Genomic DNA, 22,703 nt, shown 5'->3' with positions numbered 1-22,703 from the left:
TATTTGTGTCGACTAAATCAGGGGTATCAAACTCAATTGCACAGGGGGCCAAAATCCAAAACACACTTTAGGTCACGGGCTGAACAGGATAAACATTTATTGAACACACTAAAACTAAACTTTTAAAACTTTAAAACTTTTAAAACTTAACTTTTTTGAAGATAAATATGAATAAAAACAGACAGAAATATTATTTTGGAATAAATCAACTCAAACCTTAAATAACATAATATTTTGCTCTCCATAAAAATATCCATCCATCCATCCATTTTCTAACCCGCTGAATCCAAATACAGGGTCATGGGGGTCTGCTGGAGCCAATCCCAGCCAACACAGGGCACAAGGCAGGAACCAATCCTGGGCAGGGTGCCAACCCACCGCAGGACACACACAAACACCAAGCACACACTAGGGCCAATTTAGAATCGCCAATCCACCTAACTTGCATGTCTTTGGATTGTGGGAGGAAACCGGAGCACCCGGAGGAAACCCACGCAGACACGGGAGAACATGCAAACTCCACGCAGGGAGGACCCGGGAAGCGAACCCGGGTCTCCTAACTGCGAGGCAGCAACGCTACCACTGCGCCACCGTGCCACCCCAAAAAAATATATCCTGTCTAAATTATACAAGTTAGAAATAAAGTAAACGTTAAAAGAACAAACATTCAAATTTCTTTACTGTTATGTAATTTTATATAAAAAATAAACGTAAATTTTAAATATCCCAAAAGATTTTGCTCTCCATAAAAATATATCCTGTCAAAATTATACAAATTCAAATATGAACATGCTGCATAAGAAAACCTGGAAATATAAATAAAATTTGTTCTTTTCAGCAATAACAAATCAAATCATTCAGTTGTCTTTGCTCATATGTCATTTTATCAGAGCTGGACGCCTGGCATCTTTTTTTGGCAACAAGTTTGTTTATGTTTGGTGTGAGGTTCTGTGTTGTGGAGATTCTCAGGATGGACTGCAGGTACTCATCAGTGAGGTGACTCCTGTGTGCTGTTTTGTTAGTCTTTATCACTGAGAAGAGCTTCTCACACAGATATGTGCTACCAAATATGCACAAGGTTCGAGCCGCATGTAGACGAAGCTGGAGCATTTCTGCGGGAATGGAGTGAATAAACTGTGCGGGCCCTGCAGTATCGTACTTTGCCTTCAGTGTGCCATTACTTTGCCTTCAGTGTGCCATTACACTGCAGCTCAATCAGCTCCATCTGAATCTGCACAGGTGCAGTTTCCACATTGACGGCAAATGGGTTGCGAAACAACTCAAAATTCTTTTTGTGTTCTTCAAAGTCACCAAAGCGCCGTGCGAACTCAGTGCGCAGTGCGGTCAGTTTATCAGCAAAGTGCGTATTTGGGAACACCGTAGTGCCAACTTGGTTCAACATTACTTGGCAACAGGGAAAGTGGGGCAAGTTGCACTGATGCATTTGTGTCTCCCATAAAAGCAGCTTCACTTGAAATCACTTTGTGATTTTGCACAGGTAAAAATGTCTGCTGAAGTGTCAGATTCTTCTTTAACTCTTCTGCTTTCTGTATCTTCTGCCTTGCATTCAGGTCTTTCAGGTTATCCTGATGTTTTGTCTCATAGTGCCGTCTTAGATTAAATTCTGTAATTACAGCCACATTAGTTCCACAAATGAGACACACGGGTTTACCAGCAATGTCAGTAAACATATACTCAGGCTCCCATCAGTTTTTAAAGGCTCTATTTTCAGAATCAACTTTTCTCTTTGGCATCATGTGGGCTAGCTTCGCAATAACTTGCAGCATCATAAGCTAGACTTGATGAACGCGGTAAGTGTTCGGCGCTTCATATACCCGGGCCATTAGTAACAATAATACAGTATATAAAATGATCTTGCGGGCTGGATATAATTACACACCGGGCCGGATGTGGCCCGCGGGCCTTGAGTTTGACACATATGGACTAAATAGAACTTGAAAAGATATATTTTTTCAAATGTGATCGCGCAATTCAGATCGAGTTGACGCGCACTACAGTACATCAAGCCCGCGCGCTATTGTGGTTTTGCCTGTGTGCCTCACTAAGTCACCCTCTCCTCGCTCTTACTTTTTTACCGTTCATCTAATGAATACACTGAGTATGGCTTTACCAAAACAATCATTGATGGCGAATAAGGTATCCATTATTTATAAAGCTTCAATTGGTGATCTGTCTTTCTGCGTTAACCACATATTTTTTCATACATCTCAAACCAAGGGGATGCGAGGGTATAATGAATCGGGAAGCGCGCATACATACTCAGTGCACCCCCTCCCGGGAATCGAACCTCGGAGCTAGAGGTGAAGTCTCTACCATTGCGCCACATATATATATACCCGCGCTTCGCAGTGGAGAAGTAGTGTGTTAAAGAAGTTATGAAAAAGAAAAGGGAACATTTTAAAAATAACGTAACATGAGTGTCAATATACAGTAATTGTTTTGTGAGTGTTAGGAGTGTTGCTGTCATCAAGGATTTGATTATCATTATTTCATTCAATCAGGTTTGTATTTGTAGGATGTGTTCAAGTTACATTCCGTGTTTGTTAATCGTTGTAAAGATAACAGGTTTCATTCATTGATTCGTTTCTTACTGCATCAATAAACAGCTCGTCTTCTTCTTTATCTGAGACCTGACACAGTGCATGCACAGGTTTTTTTTTACACTGTGTTCCTTAAGCGGGACATTGACTTTTTCCACCGTGTGCTTTGTTTCCGCAGTAGCTGCACTTATGAATATGCTTGTATGTATCACACGCTTCATATTTTTTGCTGCCTTCTCAATTGTGTAATTCGGTTTTTGTTCAGTACTCTTTGGAACTGTTGCTTTTTGTCTGTGCACTGCATCAGTTCACGTGAGCCGCTCGGTGTACATGCATCGAAGGTTTCCAGCTGTGCTGGTGTCATCTCGTGCGATGTCCACGGCGATGTTAGCTAAGACCCGGCATTTAAAAGTTTCTCTCCCAGTTTCGCCGAGTTTGTGCCAAACACCACCCTGACCATCTCATCTTCCTCTGCATAAGCACAGTCCTTCACCCGTGAATATTTAGCGGCAGTGTTTCTATTGGATTGCCGCTGACGGATGGCCTTATATGGGCAGGCACTAAATTACGTGGGAGACGTAACTCCGCCTCCCACGGGGCATCGAGCAGAAGTCTAGTATAGTATATGGACGATAAAATAGGTTCCAGTTATGACCATTACGTGTAGAATTTCAAAATGAAAACTGCCCAACTTTTGTAAGTGAGCTGTAAGGAATGAGCCTGCCAAATTTCAGCCTTCTACCTACACGGGAAGTTGGAGAATTAGTGATGAGTCATTGAGTCAGTCAGTGAGTGAGTGAGTGAGTGAGGGCTTTGCCTTTTATTAGTATAGATTAAAGTAGCTTTATGCTCTATGCTAGTAGGCTCAAGCAGCCCCCCATGACACTGCTAAGGACTAAGCGATTTGAAAAATGACTGACAGACATTAAAGTAGGCTATGATCTTTTCAGATTTTCATACCTTCTGCTTTGATTACCATTTAGTATAAGTTTGACAATTGACCAATGATAATGGTGATTGTTAATGCCAATATTAAGATTATGAATGTTATGGTTCTTAATTGGCATTAAAATGTGTACGCCCCTACTTGACTTGTTTGTATGGAATATTATTTGATTTTAATAAAATGCAACAACAACAAAACATATTTGTACGCCCCAATAGCCAATGCAGTTTAATTTCAGAATGACAACATAAACACTTAACATGAACCTGTTTGGTCAAAGCAGTGAATTTAAGATAATTTGATAAAGTAGCATTGGACTGGAGCTCATTTAATGCATATAACTTTAAATGTTTTTTTTTTTGATACATCAAGGACATTATTAAACCCAGTTAAACTACTAACTGTGTTTCATTATTATAGTTTGCAATTGTTACCTCCTTTTAGTAACTGCACTGCTTGAAATTCTGATTTAAAAAATGAATCATTCCGTTGACCTACAAAATTAAATAGGTTTTTATACTTGCTTCCCCATCTAGATGTACAGCTCATTGCATCTATAAGTAACAGTAACAAATGGCTCTGAAATAAACATAAACATTATATTGGCACATTTGATCTGCTTAGCCATGCAGGTATTACTTTTTATTCTGTAACGAATGATATCAAGTCTAATATAATATTTGACTTGCAGGAGATCACAATGGATGATCAGCCTTTTCCTGTATCATCAACAGGAAAAGCAAGTGTATAAGAGGTCCAGAAAATAAAAGTAATACAAGTAAACTTAATTCAGGATATGTTAAATGTTTTCCAGGTACTTAAGATTCTAGATACAACCTTGCAGATTGAGTTTACATGTTAGAGGAAATTAGATGATGATGGAGTATCAAGAGAAGCCTACAGAACCTTTTGGCAGGAGTGTGAAGGAGATGAGGAATATCCCAGACTATTCTGAGAGAATGACAGGCTGTTAGTAGAATATGGGGCAATGATTATGTTGAGTACAGCATTATTCCTGCCAGGCTTTTATTAGGAATTCGCTTTGTCTGTGTTCAGGGAATTGATTCAATGCATTAACGTCAATTGATATTCTTTGTAGAGTACCTGTCTTCTGCAGAGCGAGTATGCCTTGAGAAGGTGTTACAGGGCAACATGGGTGAAATTGAAAAGGAGGACTCATTTGACTTCTTTACAAGATTGTGATCCCACATCCTGCCCCCAGAGGGTAATATGCAGGTTCTCAATAAAAAAAAAAAATAATAATAATAATAATAATAATAATCCTAAAATTTATATGTTTTCTCCATTCTAACAATGGCACACAAAGTTTTATTGCAAGAGCCAAAATTCATAATTGATTGCTTTATATCTGTCAGAGTAGTCTTGAAATGCAATGTGACAAATAAAGAAAGAATACTGAAGCTGTATGAGTCAAAGCAGCCAACAATCTGAAATCTTCAAAAGAATCCCTGAATCAGCATGAGCAAGTGGTCCTAAATTATTTACTTTGCTATGTAAGAAGCGTAGGCCAGGGAAGACTTAACAGCTTCTTCTGGTTTTGCACAGGCACAAATGTAATGTGCAAAGAAAAAAAAAGAAGTGGTATTTCATAATTTGTCAGGCCTTAGTTGACAGACTGTAGCTCATACTTGTGGAGCTGTTCTGGAGGTGCTGTGTACCTATAGTTTATATCCCAAGTTCTGTGCAGAATTCAACAACACTTAATTTGGCAATTGGCACACTGTACAAAATGTGAGATGTTCAGTTTTTTGTTTTCTTTCAGTTTATTGGTCTTAGTTTTGGCAGAGTGGATCCAAGTACGGGTGGCATGGTGGCGCTGCTGCCTCACAGTTAGGAGACCCGGGTTCACTTTCTGGCTCCTCCCTGTGTGGAATTTGCATGTTCTCCCCGTGTCTGCGGGGGTTTCCTCCAGGTGATCCAGTTTTCTCCCACATTCCAAAGACATGCAGGTTAGGTGGATTGCCGATTCTACATTGGCCCTAGTGTGTGCTTGGTGTGTGGGTGTGTTTGTGTGTGTCCTGCGGTGGGTTGGCACCCTGCCCAGGATTGGTTCCTGCCTTGTGCCCTGTGTTGGTTGGGATTGGCTCCAGCAGACCCCCGTGACCCTATTCGGATTCAGCGGGTTAGAAAATGGATGGATGGATGTGTATATATATATATATATATACTGCTCAAAAGAATTAAAGGAACACTTTTTAATCAGAGTATAGAATAAAGTCAATTAAACTTTTGGGATATTAATCTGGTCAGTTAAGTAGCAGAGGGGGTTGTTAATCAGTTTCAGCTGCTGTGGTGTTAATGAAATTAACAACAGATGCACTAGAAGGGCAACAATGAGATGACCCCCAAAACAGGAATGGTTCAACAGGTGGAGGCCACTGACATTTTTCCCTCCTCATCTTTTCTGACTGTTTCTTCACTAGTTTTGCGTTTGGCTACAGTCAGTGTCACTACTGGTAGCATGAGGCGATACCTGGACCCTACAGAGGTTGCACAGGTAGTCCAACTTCTCCAGGATGGCACATCAATACGTGTCATTGCCAGAAGGTTTGCTGTGTCTCCCTGCACAGTCTCAAGGGCATGGAGGAGATTCTAGGAGACAAGCAGTTACTCTAGGAGAGCTGGAGAGGGCCATAGAAGGTCCATAACCCATCAGCAGGACCAGTATCTGCTCCTTTGGGCAAGGAGGAACAGGATGATTACTGCCAGAGCCCTACAAAATGACCTCCAGTAGGCCACTGGTGTGAATGTCTCTGACCAAACAACCAGAAAGACTTCATGAGGGTGACCCAAGGGCCCCATGTCCTCTAATGGGCCCTGAGCTCACTGCCCAGCAGCATGCAGCTCAATTGGCATTCGCCATAGAATACCAGAATTGGCAGATGCACCACTGGTGCCCTGTGCTTTTTACAGATGAGAGCAGGTTCACCCTGAGCACGTGACAGAAGTGAAAGGGTCTGGAGAAGCCATGGAGAACATTATGCTGCCTGTAACATCATTCAGCATGAGCAGTTTGGTGGTGGGTTAATGATTGTCTAGAGAGGCATATCCATGGAGGGTCACACAGACCGCTACAGGCTTGACAAAGGCACCTTGGCTGCCATTAGGTATCAGGATGAAATCCTTGGACCCATTGTCAGACCCTATGCTGGTACAGTGGCTCCTGGCGCTCGACAATTCCTGGCCTCATGTGGTGAGAGTATGCAGGCAGTTCCTGGAGGATGAAGGAATTGATACCATTGACTGGCCACCACACTTTCCTGACCTAAATCCAATAGAACACCTCTGGGACATTATGTTTTGGTCCATCCAATGCCACCAGGTTGCACCTCAGACTGTCCAGGAGCTCAGTGATGCCCTGGTCCAGATCTGGGAGGAGATCCCCCACAACAACATCTGTCATCTAATTAGAAGCATGCACCGATGTTGTCAGGCATGTATACAAGAACACAGGGGCCATACAAAGTGCTGCGTACAATTTTGAGTTGCTGCAATTAAATTTTGGCAAAATGGACTAGCCTGCCACATAATTTTTGCACTCTGATTTTTGGGGCGTGTTTGAATTCAGGGTTCTGTAGGTTGATCATTTTCATTTCCATTAAACGATGTGGCATCCTTTCGTTCCTAACACATTACCCAGTCTATATCAGTATAGATATCCAGGAGGATTTCTTTTTCCCATTGAGATCTGATGTGTTTTCAAAGTGTTCCTTTAATTTTTTTGAGCAGTTTATATATATATATATATATATATATATATATATATATATATATATATATACTATATCACTGACTCTTGCTCACTCTGAGGAAGAAACAAGTTTACTGAAGTCATTGTTCACTATTTGTCTACCTTTGCACAGATGCACAATTGCTGATACAGGAAAAAGGTTATTCAGAAAATTGTTTAGTGAAAGTTATTGTATAACGTAGCATTTTGTCTGTTTGACTTTGGTTTTGTTCAAATATGCTAATATGCTATACACCGTTTTCTAGGGGATGAGCATTTACACTGAAAATCTTTATGTCACCTGGCCCTGACCTTCTACCCAACAAAAGTGAACCTTTGCAGGATCTTTTTGTAACTGTACTTTACTTCCTTTGAAGAAAAATAGTTTTACTGAAATTTTAGAAGTTGAGTAAGAGTCAGAGATCTGTGTATTTAAAATTCACCACCTCTGTTTCAGAATGATGGTTAGTGTATGGATATTATGGCTTTTTCTCTATGGACACCTGAGCGTCTCCATTTGTGTATGAGTAAAAGTAACAGTTCTATAACAAAAAAAACAAATCCAGACCTACAGCACACCTGTATGTGTTTGACAGTGCGTTACTTACACTCTTAACCTGACTTCCTACACAGATTAATTTTGCTCTGATTATGTGTTATGTTTTATGTGTGTTAATATGTTAATTTATTCAGTTTAAGTTTTTGACAACTGCACTCAATCATTAACACATTGTTAAACAACTTTGCCCACTCTGTCATTGTTTATGATCATTGTCATTTAATATCCTCACTAGCTGTTTTTAGGTCATGAAGCCAGGCAAAAAAGAAATCCTCTTTGCTAAATTCATATGTACTAAGAGAAAGTCAGGATTTGGTGGCCAGCAATATGTGTCACTCCTGAGGTCACAATATTAGAATTATGCCAGGATGTTTGAGAGGCTATTCGGCGTTCCAGGTTATAGTATGTGCATTCCAGCTCATTATCCACTGATCTATAGTTTGCTTATACATACACTGCATTCACATTCTTACTTGTAAACTAGGTAGTGTGATGCATCACCTTTTGATTATAATTTAAACTTAATACTGTATATATATCTTTTGAGAATCAATTAAACACTACCAAAATAGCAGCTTGCAAATTAAATATACCATCAGGATCATAAAACAGAAATTATTAACAAAGAATGTTTTAAACCTGTCATGAGAATGCCCAGTAACTTGTGCTTGCAATGACATCTTCAAACAAGAAGCTTGCAGGGCAAATATGTCCAGGGTTGTGGTCTGAAGTAAATGGCTTTGACTTTGAGGTATGTAATCAGGTGTGTGAATGTATGGTGACACTCATATATATATAAAGGTAGTTTTCACTGAGTGGATTTTATTAATGAGCCTTTACTCCCATTGTAATATTGAAGGGCTTTCTGAGCCAAATCTTTGTTAGTGACTGTGGCATATTCATGTTGATGTACGTTTTCTGTCATTTAGATGTTTCTAGTCATTCAAAATAAAGTTACATTAAGTTATGAATTTTACATGAATTTCAATTTCACCTTGGAAAGGAAACACCTTGTAAAATGACCTTAATGTGAGATCTATACTTTCCAAAATACAGCCAATTTTATTTTATAAAGCCATGGCTTTATTTTTTCATCGATTTCACAAGACCATATCACAAGAACTGAACCACATAATGGGCTCATTGGTACCTTGATATGTATAGTACGCAAAGGGGTAAAAAATTAGCAGCAGACGTAAAGATGTTTGGGGAATACCACCCCATATACTGAAAAATCATCAAAATAAAAGAAACACATCTTTGCAGAAACGGAGTTTACAACTGACTACTGACTAACAGGTTGACTCTATCATATAAATATGGTGGATAAGAGGAAGAGGTGGAGTCAGGATGGTGGGAACAGGAACTGATGTGGCAGGAAGATGGTTTCTGGGTACCGGAAATGACGTCATCAAGTGTTGCCAGAAGTGACATCGAACAGTGGGTGGACCAGTGGTGATATCATTAGAAGGCAGCGTCTTAGGCTGAACTGCACTGGAAAAAGAGGAGAGAAGATCAAGTGAGAGTGCCAATCCCCAGTCTGGCTGATGAATAACACTATTTGAGCCTGTAAACTGTCTCCCATGAGCAAGTGTGACAGTAACAAAATCAAAATTTTGTTCCAGATGATACCACTTGGTAAAAGTAGACCTGCAAAAGTGAAAAATAAATATTTTACGTCTTTGGTTTTGCCAAGACTTTCAGAAAGCATCTTTGTAATTGATATATCCTGTTGGAAATGTTCCATGTCTAGATACCTACAAAGTGTTTTTCAAAAGCTATAAACAAACAAGAAACTGCATCAGGGTTGTTTTTTTTTTGTTTGTTTTTTTTCTGAACAGCTTAATGCGCTGTGGGAACGTCCAGACATTTTAAAAATAATTATTTCTGTATCCTACTTGGCCACTTCTTTCTCACAAAAACAAGCCTTACTTTTCTTAGGTGAATCTTCATTTTTATTTTGCATTCTGTGGGTTAAATTCACCTTTTGTCAGTAATGATAACCATCAGGTTCTTCATCACTAATTTGGGTATTGGATTAATGAAAAAAAGAGAAATCACCAAAAGCACATTAATTAAAACACATGAACAATAAGTCAATTTGGGGAGCATGCACTGGTACAGTGTGTTGCCGCACTCACTACACGACAAACTCGGGATCCCAGTTTGCAACCCCCCAGGCAGAGACACGGTCCAGTCCCAACCCTCCAGAAATGACCCTCTATCTGCTGCGGCCAGGTGTTATGTGGGCGACCCCTTGGCCTTGTCCAGCCACTCAGGTCCCAAGCAATGAGGATCTTACAAGTCGGATCACCCTTGGGGAAACACACCACATGGCCATAGTGATGTAACTGACAATCCCTCACAATGCATGTAATGTGCCTTGTTCGGTACTCCATAAGCAACCGCTCTTTCAATAAAAAGTCAAACCAATGGTACCCAAGGAATTTTTGGAGACACAGTACCAAGGGAGTCCAGTCTTCGTCTCAATTCACTTGATAGTGTCCATGTCTCACAACCATATAGCAAGACATGAAGCTTCAGGACTCTAAAGACTTGGACCTTCTTCCCTTTGCATAGATATCGGGAGCGCCACACACCAATTCCCAGTGACCTCATGACCCCCCATGCTCTCCCAATCTAATGACTTCATAGGAAGAGTCACCAGAGACATGAATGTTACTGCCAAGGTAAGTAAACCTCTCAACAAGGTCGACACTCTCTCCACAAACAAACACACTGCTGATGGCTGTGCCCAAGGGGTCATTAACACTAGAATTACCAGAGCCTACGAAAAAACTCGTAATTCCGTCCCACCTTAAACTGCTTCTTAAATCCCTTCACACCTCTCCGCCAGCCCTTTGTCTCTAAATGTGCTGATAAAGAGAAGCTAGGAGCAGCCGGCTATTCCATCCCCCCACCAATTTAGAACGTGCACGAACTTCTCTCAGCTCATGCCTTGATTGAGTATCTGGGAGTGAAGTGGAGTTTTAGAGTGAAATAATAGATCGTTGTTTGGAACACACGCATTTCATGTCTGTTCCGTTTCTACAGTAATCTGTGTCAACACATTGTTAAAACAGAAACGTTTTTTATATTCTAGTAGTAGATGACAAAATGTAGGCATAAACTATATAATGTATGAAGCCTGAAGTCCAAATAGCAAAGAAACATTTTCACAAGAATAACACAATTGCACTTTTATTCAAACATATAACTGCAGAAACAAAAAGCCGCCTTAACATGCGACATTGACACCAGTTTATGTAATTGATTCTGTAGATCAATAGACTCAGCCCCCGCTTGGGAATCAAGGGGTCACGGGTTTGATCCTGCGCCTCTCCGCTTTGAGAAGTAAACTGCTCTTATTCTTACTGTTTTAGAATAAAAGCATACATTTGATTTCATTCTGTAACAGCCGTGCAATTTATGATCCTTGTAAAGGTTAGCTTTTTTTTTTATTCACTTTTCATTCTCTCAGTCGCGTTCAGAATCAATCCATACAACCCCATCTGACACGGCTGTTTTCACTAAAGACGCGCTATAGCTCTGCAGTGTACCACGATGCATACTAACGCCCCAAAACGGGTTCTGACACACAAACGCTGGCGAAGCTGCCTTCTTCGTATCTCACCGTCACTTGCTTTTCTTTTTATTCAGTTTTATTGAGTGTTCCTGCCAGTCCCCGCATGTTGCTGTATGCTTTTTCTTTTGTACTCCAGGACATGCAGAGGAAAGAATGGTAAAGACCAGTAACTTCGGGCGCTATATGCAATCATCAGACACTCCCCATCTGCCCGTGTCGCTCAAACACAGGAACATATATTGGTGTAAAAGTATAACAAAAGTGCACTTTTATTCAAGTGCACTTTTTCCATCGCCTTTTCCTGTAAGAAGCAGTGTACACACTTCTCTCTATGCTGTGGTTTCTATTACACACCTGAAAGAAAGAGACAATACATATGAACATATCCAGCATACAGCAACATGCGGGACTGGCAGGAACACTCAATAAAACTGAATAAAAAGAAAATCAAGTGACGGTGAGATACGAAGAAGGCAGCTTGCCAGCGCCTGTGTGTCAGAACCGGGGCGTTAGTATGCATCGTGGTACAACGCAGAGCTATAGCTGTATTCTGTTTCTTTTGTACTCCAGGGCACGCAGAGGAGAGAATAGTAAAGAGCAGTAAGTTGGCGCTATATGCAATCATCAGACACTCCCCATCTGCCCGTTGTTTTGTTATACTTTTCAATACTTTTATACTGCTCAAACGGGCATGCTCAAAAATACACGTGTAATGCCACGAAAAGTGCACGCAGACACTTCATTTCGCAAACAAAACAAGTGCACTTTTATTCAAAACTACCTGTATAACCGAAGAAAAAGAAAGCAAGTTACAGTAGGCGATTGATACGACAGCTTGCATGGTGCAATGCTAAGAAGTGCAGATTTTCATTCCGTGCTATATAAAATCATCACATTCAAATATTAACAGTTCCACACACCCAAGGACCGTCCTTCCTACATTTACGACACGTGTACTTGTTGCCGTGTACACACCTCTCTGTGCTATGGTTTCTATTACACTGAATGAGCACCTGACACTGTACTTTCTTCCCTGGGGGAAGGTCCCGCATCAGAGAATTTCCAGTTCCTGCATAAATTCACACCGATCTGACGCTGTTCGCTTTCAAATAATATTGCATTAGTGCGATTATATTTTCACATATATTGTCTCTTTCTTTCAGGTGTGTAATAGAAACCACAGCATAGAGAGAAGTGTGTACACTGCTTCTTACAGGAAAAGGCGATGGAAAAAGTGCACTTGAATAAAAGTGCACTTTTGTTATACTTTTACACCAATATATGTTCCTGTGTTTGAACGACACGGGCAGATGGGGAGTGTCTGATGATTGCATATAGCGCCGGTTACTGGTCTTTACCATTCTTTCCTCTGCATGTCCTGGAGTACAAAAGAAAAGCATACAGCAACATGCGGGACTGGCAGGAACACTCAATAAAACTGAATAAAAAGAAAAGCAAGTGACGGTGAGATACGAAGAAGGCAGCTTCGCCAGCGTTTGTGTGTCAGAACCGGGGGGGGGCGTTAGTATGCATCGTGGTACACTGCAGAGCTATAGCGTCTTTAGTGAAAACAGCCGTGTCAGATAGGGTTGTATGGATTGATTCTGAACGCGACTGAGAGAATGAAAAGTGAATAAAAAAAAGCTAACCTTTACAAGGATCATAAATTGCACCGGCTGTTACAGACTGAAATCAAATGTATGCTTTTATTCTAAAACAGTAAGAATAAGAGCAATTTACATCTCAAAGCGGATGGGCGCAGGATCGAACCCGTGACCCCTTGATTCCCAAGCAGGGGCAGAGTCTATTGAACTACAGAGGCAGTTACAATAAACTTGTGTCAATGTCGCATGTTAAGGCGGCTTTTTGTTTCTGCAGTTATATGTTTGAATAAAAGTGCAATTGTGTTATTCTTGTGAAAATGTTTCTTTGCTATTTGGACTTCAGGCTTCATACATTATATAGTTTATGCCTACATTTTGTCATCTACTACTAGAATATAAAAAACGTTTCTGTTTTAACAATGTGTTGACACAGATTACTGTAGAAACGGAACAGACATGAAATGCGTGTGTTCCAAACAACGATCTATTATTTCCACTCTAAAACTCCACTTCACTCCCAGATACTCAATCAAGGCATGAGCTGAGAGAAGTTCGTGCACGTTCTAAATTGGTGGGGGGATGGAATAGCCGGCTGTTCCTAGCTTCTCTTTATCAGCACATTTAGAGAACAAAGGACGCTGGCGGAGAGGTGTGAAGGGATTTAAGAAGCAGTTTAAGGTGGGATGGAATTGCGAGTTTTTTCGTAGGCTCTGGTAATTCTAGTGTTAAAGGCCTGGATCTTGGTTTTTATCCAGGACACTCGCAAGTCCAGACACTCAGACTCCTCGCTTAGTCTCTCGAGCGTCCCGATCAGAGCCTCCATTGACTCCACGAAGATCACAGCATCGTCAGCAAAGTCAAGACCCGTAAATCTTTCTTCACCAACAGATGCCCCACAGCCGCTGGACCCCAATGACCTTGCCCAACACCCAGTCCATACAAGCATTGAACAGAGTAGCAGCAAGAACACACCCCTGATGAACCCCATAATCAACTTGGAAAAATGCAGAGGTTCTGCCTCCACTCTACACAGCACTCACAGTACCAGTGTAAAGGCCTTCCATGCTATCCAGCAACCTCGAGGGGATCCTGCGAACCCTCAGGATGTCCCACAGGGCAGCTCAATCAACAGAGTTGAACAATTTGCAAAAATCGACAAAGGCTGCAATGAAACTCTGCCGATATTCGCGTTTGCGCTCCATCAGAACCCCAGTGCCAGGGATGCATTTGATGGTAGACTTCTTAGGCGTAAAACCAGAGTGTTCCGGTCACTGGTAGGTGAGCAAGTGATCATGGATCCTATTGAGGGCGACCCTAGTAAGGACCTTACCCGGCACAGAGCACAGTGTTATCCCCCTGTAGTTGCTGCAATCCAGGCGATCACCCTTCCCTTTCCAGATAGGGACGATAATTCCTGTTTTCCTTTCAGTTGGGATGATGCCAGTCTCCCAAATGGAAGTAAAGATTGATTGCAATGCCAAGAGGACAACCTTAACCCCAGCCTGGAGAAGTTCACCCCGGATACCACAGATCCCTGCAGCCTTTCCACCCTCAGCTGGTTCACCACCTGTGCAATCTCAGCAAGATTGGGTGGCTCACAGCTAATTGGAGCCTCAAGAACCATGAACCCAGAGATTTCCAATGTCCTAGCCGGAGGATCATCTTTGAACAACTGCTCAAAGTAGCCAGCCCAGCAGGTCACAACTGCAGTGTCATCCGTAAGGACCGTTCCATCAGCCGTCCTCTCCAAGGAACAGATTCAGATGTGCGTAACGCTTTGATTTCTCTGTAAGCAGGACCACAGATGGTGTGTCCCTTGCTCACAGATTCCTCTAACAAAAATCGCTTTATCTGCCCTCAGAGCCCTCAACAACAACAGCTGCATTAAATACAACACTAGTTATAATGAAATGTTAACATCTTGGTATTGCAGCAGCAGGAATGTGACAAATTTCATTTCTGTTTCAAAGTGCAGATTGTAGGGCATCTTTGTCTTTGAGAACAAGAGGTTACTGACTCCCACTGACCACTGTAGGTGCACTAAGCATTGCAATGACACACTGGAATGGCACCAAACAAATGTTGTCTCTGGGTGGCCAATGGAAAGACTGTGCAGGATAGTTTAGGCTCATGAAACATATAAGGATGTCTGATTCCGCTTCACTCTTATCACAATTCAGTCAATTGACTGTCTTCACCAGATACCCGGCTGTCTTTGAGTTTGCCATCTTCTGTAAGGATGTAACAGTGGTATTCTCAAGTACCAAGTACTATTTTGGCCATGGAGAACTTGCAGTCTCTGTTCAGCAACCTGAGACAGGACATGATCATTTGATATGAAAAAAAGTTTGACATTTTTGAAAACTTACTGATTGAAAACTCAATGATTGCCATTATTAACACATGGTGCATTCAGCCTATGTTTAGGATGGAAAATAAACATGAAAGATTCACTTGAAAAATGTAAAGCTTGTGTTTTGAGAAATAATGGACAATGTAGAATTCATGAAAAATATTTTTAAAATTATCTGCACATTCCCACATGTGGTTAGGGTGCTCTGAAAAATGAAATTCAAAATGATTTTTTTAATTTGAGCGGTCTGCTGTTCAAACCCTGATACAGTTATCTTTCTGTTTATTTCTTTTTCAGAAAGCCTATATAGCTATCTCAATAAAGAAGACAAAATCAAAATGTTGGTTACAAATATGTGATTCTGAAGCCTAAACATAGCTAAGCCAAAAACTCAAATTAAATTTTGGTGAATTTCATGGGGCTGTTTTGATCATGCATGTTTAAATTTAATCAAATACTATTCCAACGTGCTCAGTGGTTTAGTTCTTGAGCTATACACTTGTGAAATTTGATGAAAAAATGAGGCCGGATAAAATCAATGGCCCTTCTCCCCTCGGTAAACTGACTCTATCTTGAAAAGTATTGATCTTAAATCAAAAAAATGGCTTCACTGGGTAATTTTTTCAAATTTTTTTGAGTCTGAAGTGCGTGGGCCATTGGTTGATTTGACATGGAATGGCCCAGTTCTAACAGGTTCTGAATGTAATGTTTCAATTAATGTGAATGTAAAATAGTAGATAATATATAAAAGCTCATGATGGTAGAATTCACATTGTGAGAATGACAGAAAACATTTCCAGAGATGACATATATATAACCACCTCTATAGCCTAAACGTTGCATTGTTGAACACAGGTTTCTGTAATGATTCAGGTATTATGCAGTGTTTTGTACAGTATTGTTCATTTTAAATTGATAACAAAATAAACTTAATTTTAGTTTATTTTTAATTGAAAGAAATAGCATAAAAAATGCACATATACTTGACATCAGTTCTACGCAAAGCAAACATAATTTTAAAAATAATAGTAATTTCAAACAGCTATAAATATATGAAAGCCTTGAATCCACTACAAACTTGTACAATTTTTATGGCTTTTTTGTTTGCAGAGAATCTAATATTTTTGACAAACATTTTACATTCTAAACATAAAAAAGAGTAAAGAAGTTTCTTATTGGAAAATTTACACTTATGTACAGTATTTTTGCCCAATATTAATATTGGGTTGACAATACATGCCTGCTTCCTAATTTGTTGTTATTCAGAAATCCAGACAGTACTTATTAATAAAACAAATTAAAGTTAGTATACAGTTTAATCAGTAATAATCTTTAAGACATGTGGCTGAGCTTTTTACCTTACTATTTTTTTATACTGACAAAGGCAAAAAAGATGATGCACCTTGTCTGGTTGCATTCTACACAAGAAACAGCTAGCATCCATGTCGTTTTTAAATTTCTGAAAAAAGTGCTTTACGGTTTAAATTTTATGTGTAATCATAAAAGAAGTTTCCCTTACTTTATTTGCATTAAAATATCTATGAAGCAATAGCCAAACGTTTTCCCAAGAGGTGTGGTGCATGGACAGGGGGCTTTTGCAGGACGTCCTGGGTGGGGACGCAATGATTATGGAAGGACCTGAGGAGAGAGTATTTCCAGGACAGTTTCTCCTAACAGATTGCAGCCCCCTTGGTTTCCAGCGGGGTCACAGGTCATGAGCATGGACGTTTTCAGGGCCCTACTTGACTGCACATAGAAGTTCATTGGGCACCTGGAGTCCTTCTAGGTACCCTATAAAAGGAGCCAGTCACCGCCACTCAATGCCCAGAGTCGGAAGGAAGAGGACAAAGCCTGAGGACGAGTGGAGGTGGAAGGACTGGCGGCAAAGATGGGACTGTTCTTTACTTTGTGCTGTGGAAGGCAATAAACTGTGTGCTGTGTGGCAAAACCTGTGCATCCTGTTTGTCTTTGTCAGGATTGGGGGGGCTGTATGTGCCCTGGGCATCACAGAGGTAGAAAAGTTTTCTCCAATATAGAGTTACGTAAGATACTGAAACCAGCTCATTCTGAAAAAGGGAGTGGTGAGTTCAGTTATCGCTATTCTCATTGGACTGTGAAAAACAAATGCTTTTAGTCGGTGTTAACTAAAAAAATAACATTAGAACAAGAAACACCTTTATGCAAAATCACATAACCAACAGGTATAGCCCAAATTACCACAAGGCAAACTCTTTAATTGTAACCAAAAAAAAACTAAAGTAAATCTTTTATTTATTATAACTCATGAGAGAACCCCATGTTTTCAACAACTGACCAACCAAAAGGAGACATTTATCAAGCTAACTCTTTTAGGAAAATTCACTTATTTTCGTTCAAAATACCAGTGTTATTCCAAACATAACAACTCTGTTGAGAACAGCTGTGCTTGTAGATAACCTTTCATGCCAATAACATCTGTTTATGAAATTCTGATACCATCATAAGTATTTTATCGATTTTGCAATTGCGTGTCAAAAGGTAGGAGAGTCCTCTGGGCTGATCAAAAACAAGATTTTCTAATATAACATACCCGATTCTTCCACATAAAAGTAAAGAGTACATAGTCTATCATTGACAGTTTTGTTATATACAGTATATGTAATGAAGAGGCAACATACTGTAAGTAAGCCTTGAAATGCTTTCTCCTAATAGAATGTTTCCTTTCAAAGACAAATCTCTTTGCAGTCAGCAATTAAATTTGTTTTTGCTTTATCAATCACAGAATTAGCGTTAAGAGAAATCCTGCCTTGCTGATCTTTGGTTATCAAAATTTATTTTTCCCCTTAACTGACATGTCACTAATAGCTTCTGTGTCTCAATTTTTCAAGGCAAGTGACACACATTTATTAAAATGTATAAACAAACCTTAGGCTTAGAGAACACATTCATTATGTCAGTAGTTGGTAGTGTCTGCTTAGTGTTTTTCATTCAACCAACTACTTCCTTGTCATTCTAAGCATCAGTGTTTGCAGCCAGACCTCTCTCATGAACGCTGCCCTTCCAAAAGTAACTGTTAATTATATTTCATTTTTCAGAAAGGAAATTACAGATTTTGACAATTTTGACCATACAAATGGATATTGGATTCATACCACACAAGTTATGTGATCATTTTTTTCCTTTTCTCATGAGTGGTTTTTATTGTCCAGAATTGGTCACTGCACAGTTGAGTGTGAATATTCATTATGTCATTTCTCTCCAAAAAGATTAAAACATTTCCTAGGCCACCACTACAAACTACAAAGAGTAAGTAAAAACAGAGAATGTATGGGTGGAGCATTCCTTTAACCCATCTGAATAAAACAGAGGAAGACATAAAGAAGCCTGGGGTTCCAGTCTGGATACCCAATTCAATTGTGTTGTATTTAGTTTTCGTTTAAGGCACACATAATGTGCAGGAGAGAACCCTCATTAGTCAGTCATTGCTTCTTTGAGGGGTGCAATAAGAGTGACACCTTTGAAATAATCACTTCAAAGTATCCGCCATGCTCACAAAGTTGACAGTTATATAGTATCTTCTTGATGTGACAAACACAATGAATACATGTAAGAAGGGAGGTTATGATTAGTGAGCAGCAGTATGGTTTCATGCCAGAAAAGAGCACTACAGATGCAATGTTTGCTCTGAGGATGTTGATGAAGAAGCATAGAGAAGACCAGAAGGAGTTGTACTACGTTTATGTGGACCTGAAGAAAGCATATGACAAGGTGCCTAGAAAGGAGTTATGGTATTATATGAGGAAGTCGGGAGTGACAGAGAAGTATGTAAGAGTTGTGCAGGATATCTATGAAAAGAGTGTGACAGTGGTGAGGTCTCTGGTAAGAGTGACAGATGCTTTCAGCGTGGAGGTAGGTTTACATCGGGGATCGGTTCTGAGACATTGCTTGTTTGCAATGGTGATGGACAGGTTGGCAGAGGAGATTAGACAGGAGTCCACATGGACTTTGATGTTTGCATTGTGATCTGTGGTTAGAGTAGGGAGCAGGTTGAGGAGACCCTGGAGAGATGGAGATATGCTCTAGAGAGGAGAGGAATGAAGGACAGTGGCTACAAGTCCCAATACATGTGTGTGAATGAGAGGGAGGTCAGTGGAATGGTGAGGATACAGGGAGTAGAACTGGTGAGGGTGGATGTGTTTAAATATTTGGGATCAACAGTACAGAGTAACAGGGAGTGTGGAAGAGAGGTGAAAAAGAGAGTGCAGGCAAGGTGGAATGGGTGGAGAAGAGTGTCAGGAGTAATTTGTGAAAGACGTGTATCAGCAAGAGTGAAAAGGAAGATCTGCAGGATGGTAGTGAGGCCAGCTATGTTATATGGGTTGGAGATGGAGGCACTGACAAAAAAAGGAGACAGAGCAGGAAGTGACAGAGTTAAAGATGCTAAGATCTCTGGAAAACTTAGTTTTTCATTTTACCTTTAAACATTAGTAAAAATACTGACACAATATTGTCATCATCTAAGCAATGTGCTGAAGGAATTAAAATGATAAATAAAATGTTAGCATGCATTGGAACATCGATTGACTTTGCAGTTCTGGTCACCATACTATAAAAAAGACATAGCAGCACTCAAAGCTATGAAGAGGAAACAACCAAGTGCACCCCAGGTCTAAAGGGCCTGGCCAGTTACTGGGACTTTTGACTCTGGGAGTTAAACTTCTTTAGTCTCAAGCAGAGGATGCTACATGGAGACTCAATTAAAGTCTTCAAAATTCACAAAAGCGTCAATAAACTGGATACAACAAATTTTTTTAGCTAAATTGTGATTTACGTCCTTGGAAACACCAGTTGACATTAAAGGAAAAATTATTTAAAACTGAAGCCAGGAAGCACTTCATACAAAGAGGTGTGGGCACTGGAACAACGTACTGAGTCATGTGCTTGAAGCAGTAACCTTGACAACATTTAAAAAGTATATGGATGAGTTAGTGGGATGCCTTAATTATTAGCTAACCAAACAAGCTTGATGGACTGAATAGCCTCTTTGTGTTAGCCAGACTTCTTATTTTCTTATGCCTTCATTAGAGAATGATTAGCGAAATTCATCAAAGCATTTTTCACAGTGAATATACTGTGCTTGCTGGTAACCTTGTTTGCAGAATGTTTTTCTGGAAATTCATCATGCCGGCGGCTTAGGCAAACATTTTCTTTCCAAGCACCCCATGCTGTAGCACCTATACGTAGAACTTTCACACATGCCTACTGTAAGATTATTACTGACATGGCCATCGCTAGGTTACAAGCACAATGCTATGCAATTTTTTTCTCATTCTCTAACCACACTTGTTTCTTCCACTCATGGTTGTTTCAAAAAAGTTTCAGTGATATGAGTACTGCTACCGGATATAACACTAATCCCTGTGGAAGGCTGCTTAGCACCACATGACTAATTATGCATGCAAATTAGTCATATGCCCATCAACAATCTCAAAACAAGATTTAAAGGAGTCCTCCCTCTCCTCTTATCAGAAAACACAGGGCACGTTGTGAAATAATAAAAACAAATGATTTATTACTTCTTTCTAGGCACTTCTTTTTTCTTGATAGACGAAGAAAGTGCAAAGCATCTGTATAGATACATTGAAAATGAAAAAACATTCCAGCTGTGCCCAGAGCCATGACTTCAAGCAACAGCACGAGCCAGTCACAAGCTGCCAGTTTTTGGCAAGGCCGATGTGTGCCCAAGGTTAGAACTCTGTGAGCATATAGATCTACAACATTTTATTTATTTATTTATTTCTAATTTGTATTTCTTTGTGGTATTTGATCCAGCTGTATCTTTTGTTGTTTAAGGCACGGTGGCGCAGGGATTAGCACTGCTGCCTCACAGCTTAGATCACATATTTGACCACAATAATCAGTCCAGCAGTTGGCAGACTTGTCCTTAGCCCTCATGGACACTTAAAAGACCATTGCACCATACTAGTTCATGTCCTCCTTTGTCATTGACTTCAATGCATTTTTGCTGAATTTGGCGAAGTTTGCAAACATTAAAACTCTAAGTGTACTGTAAATATACCCAATTTCATTTGAAGAAAAACAGAACAGATCAGATTTGCCATACAAAGGCTCTTTCTGAAAATTCAATTAAATTGAAATGACAGATTTTGTGTTGTTTTTTTTGTGACATAAAAAACATTTTGCAAAGCATCATTACCAAAGAAGTACGAGTTTACAAAACACAAATGAGCTTGAATGAAAATACACAAAAAACACAGCACAAAAAATGTCTTCTTATTCAGCTATTTCATATTAACTTTTAAATTCTGCACAGAGCTCTGGCATTGGACCTTTAATGCTCTTTATAAAAAGACCTCTTTGGACCATCCTGCTCTGAGTAATTGAGCTTTTTTAAGAACCTTTTGAAAAATACTGTACTCGTCTACTGTAGCTCACCATCCAGGAAACACTGTCTTGGATTAAGACTGCTGGCTTAGTTTGGAAAATCATTTTAATAAATATATTTATTTTAAATTTGTAAAAGGTGTTGCTTATTACAAAAATTACATGGCAGTTATAGACAACTTGATGCAGTTGGTTAACAAGCGTGAACACACAGAACATATTTTCATAACTGTATACTCTTTCAAATTTTGAAAAAACAGATAGCAATTTTATTACTGCTTTTGAAATCTACTGGAGCAAGTTAAAATCACATCATTGGCACTACAGATATGTACTCTGCTAAGTTCTTTTTGAAAGCTTTTGAACATGCTAGCTTATAGTTAGTGGAAGAATATCATTTGAAATCAGGCTAGTTTGTGCCAACTTGATACAGTACCTGAGGAAAAGATTAAAACACCTCTTTGCTTAAGATGTTTGTCACGTTTTAAGTCAGACAAAAGATTCCTTTGCTTAAGAGCTTCTTTTACTGCTCTTGTCATCAATAAAAAGTACTCCAAGTGTTTTGGTTGATTTAAGTAACTGAGCGTACCTTCAGTACTTTGAAAGGCAACATTCTGTTCACTTCTAAACAGAAGTGTCAGTTCACTGAAAAAGAAGCAAGATAAAAACGAAAAAGAACAATAGTTAAAAAGCTCTGTTTTTATAAAGTTGACATGAGGATGTGTTTCCCTATTACTGGAAATGCCACAAAATAGCAAAATTTTTGATGTTGAAATGAATTTTTATTGCAACCAATAGTATTTTTGTTTGAAAATGAAATTTATTCTTCAGCAGTGAAATTTTAAACTTTATGTAGCAGTTTTACAGAGATACCTTATAATAGTAATATAACCTAATTAGGAAGCTGATACTAGAGCACAAAAAATTACAAAAATGATAAATGCTCCAGTAGAGCCTTT

At 39.6% G+C, this 22,703-nt stretch overlaps 1 pseudogene; it reads left to right on the top strand.

Annotated features, from left to right (window-relative positions):
• LOC120538164 overlaps positions 1-4,710 on the top strand; it is a 114,458-nt pseudogene extending 109,748 nt beyond the window's left edge.
• The last annotated feature ends 17,993 nt before the right edge of the window (positions 4,711-22,703 follow it).

Source organism: Polypterus senegalus, chromosome 10 (assembly GCF_016835505.1).
Source record: "Polypterus senegalus isolate Bchr_013 chromosome 10, ASM1683550v1, whole genome shotgun sequence".
Taxonomy (NCBI): Eukaryota; Metazoa; Chordata; class Cladistia; order Polypteriformes; family Polypteridae; genus Polypterus; species Polypterus senegalus.
Note: the sequence above shows the minus strand (reverse complement) of the source record. Positions and strands in the feature narration are given on the sequence as shown.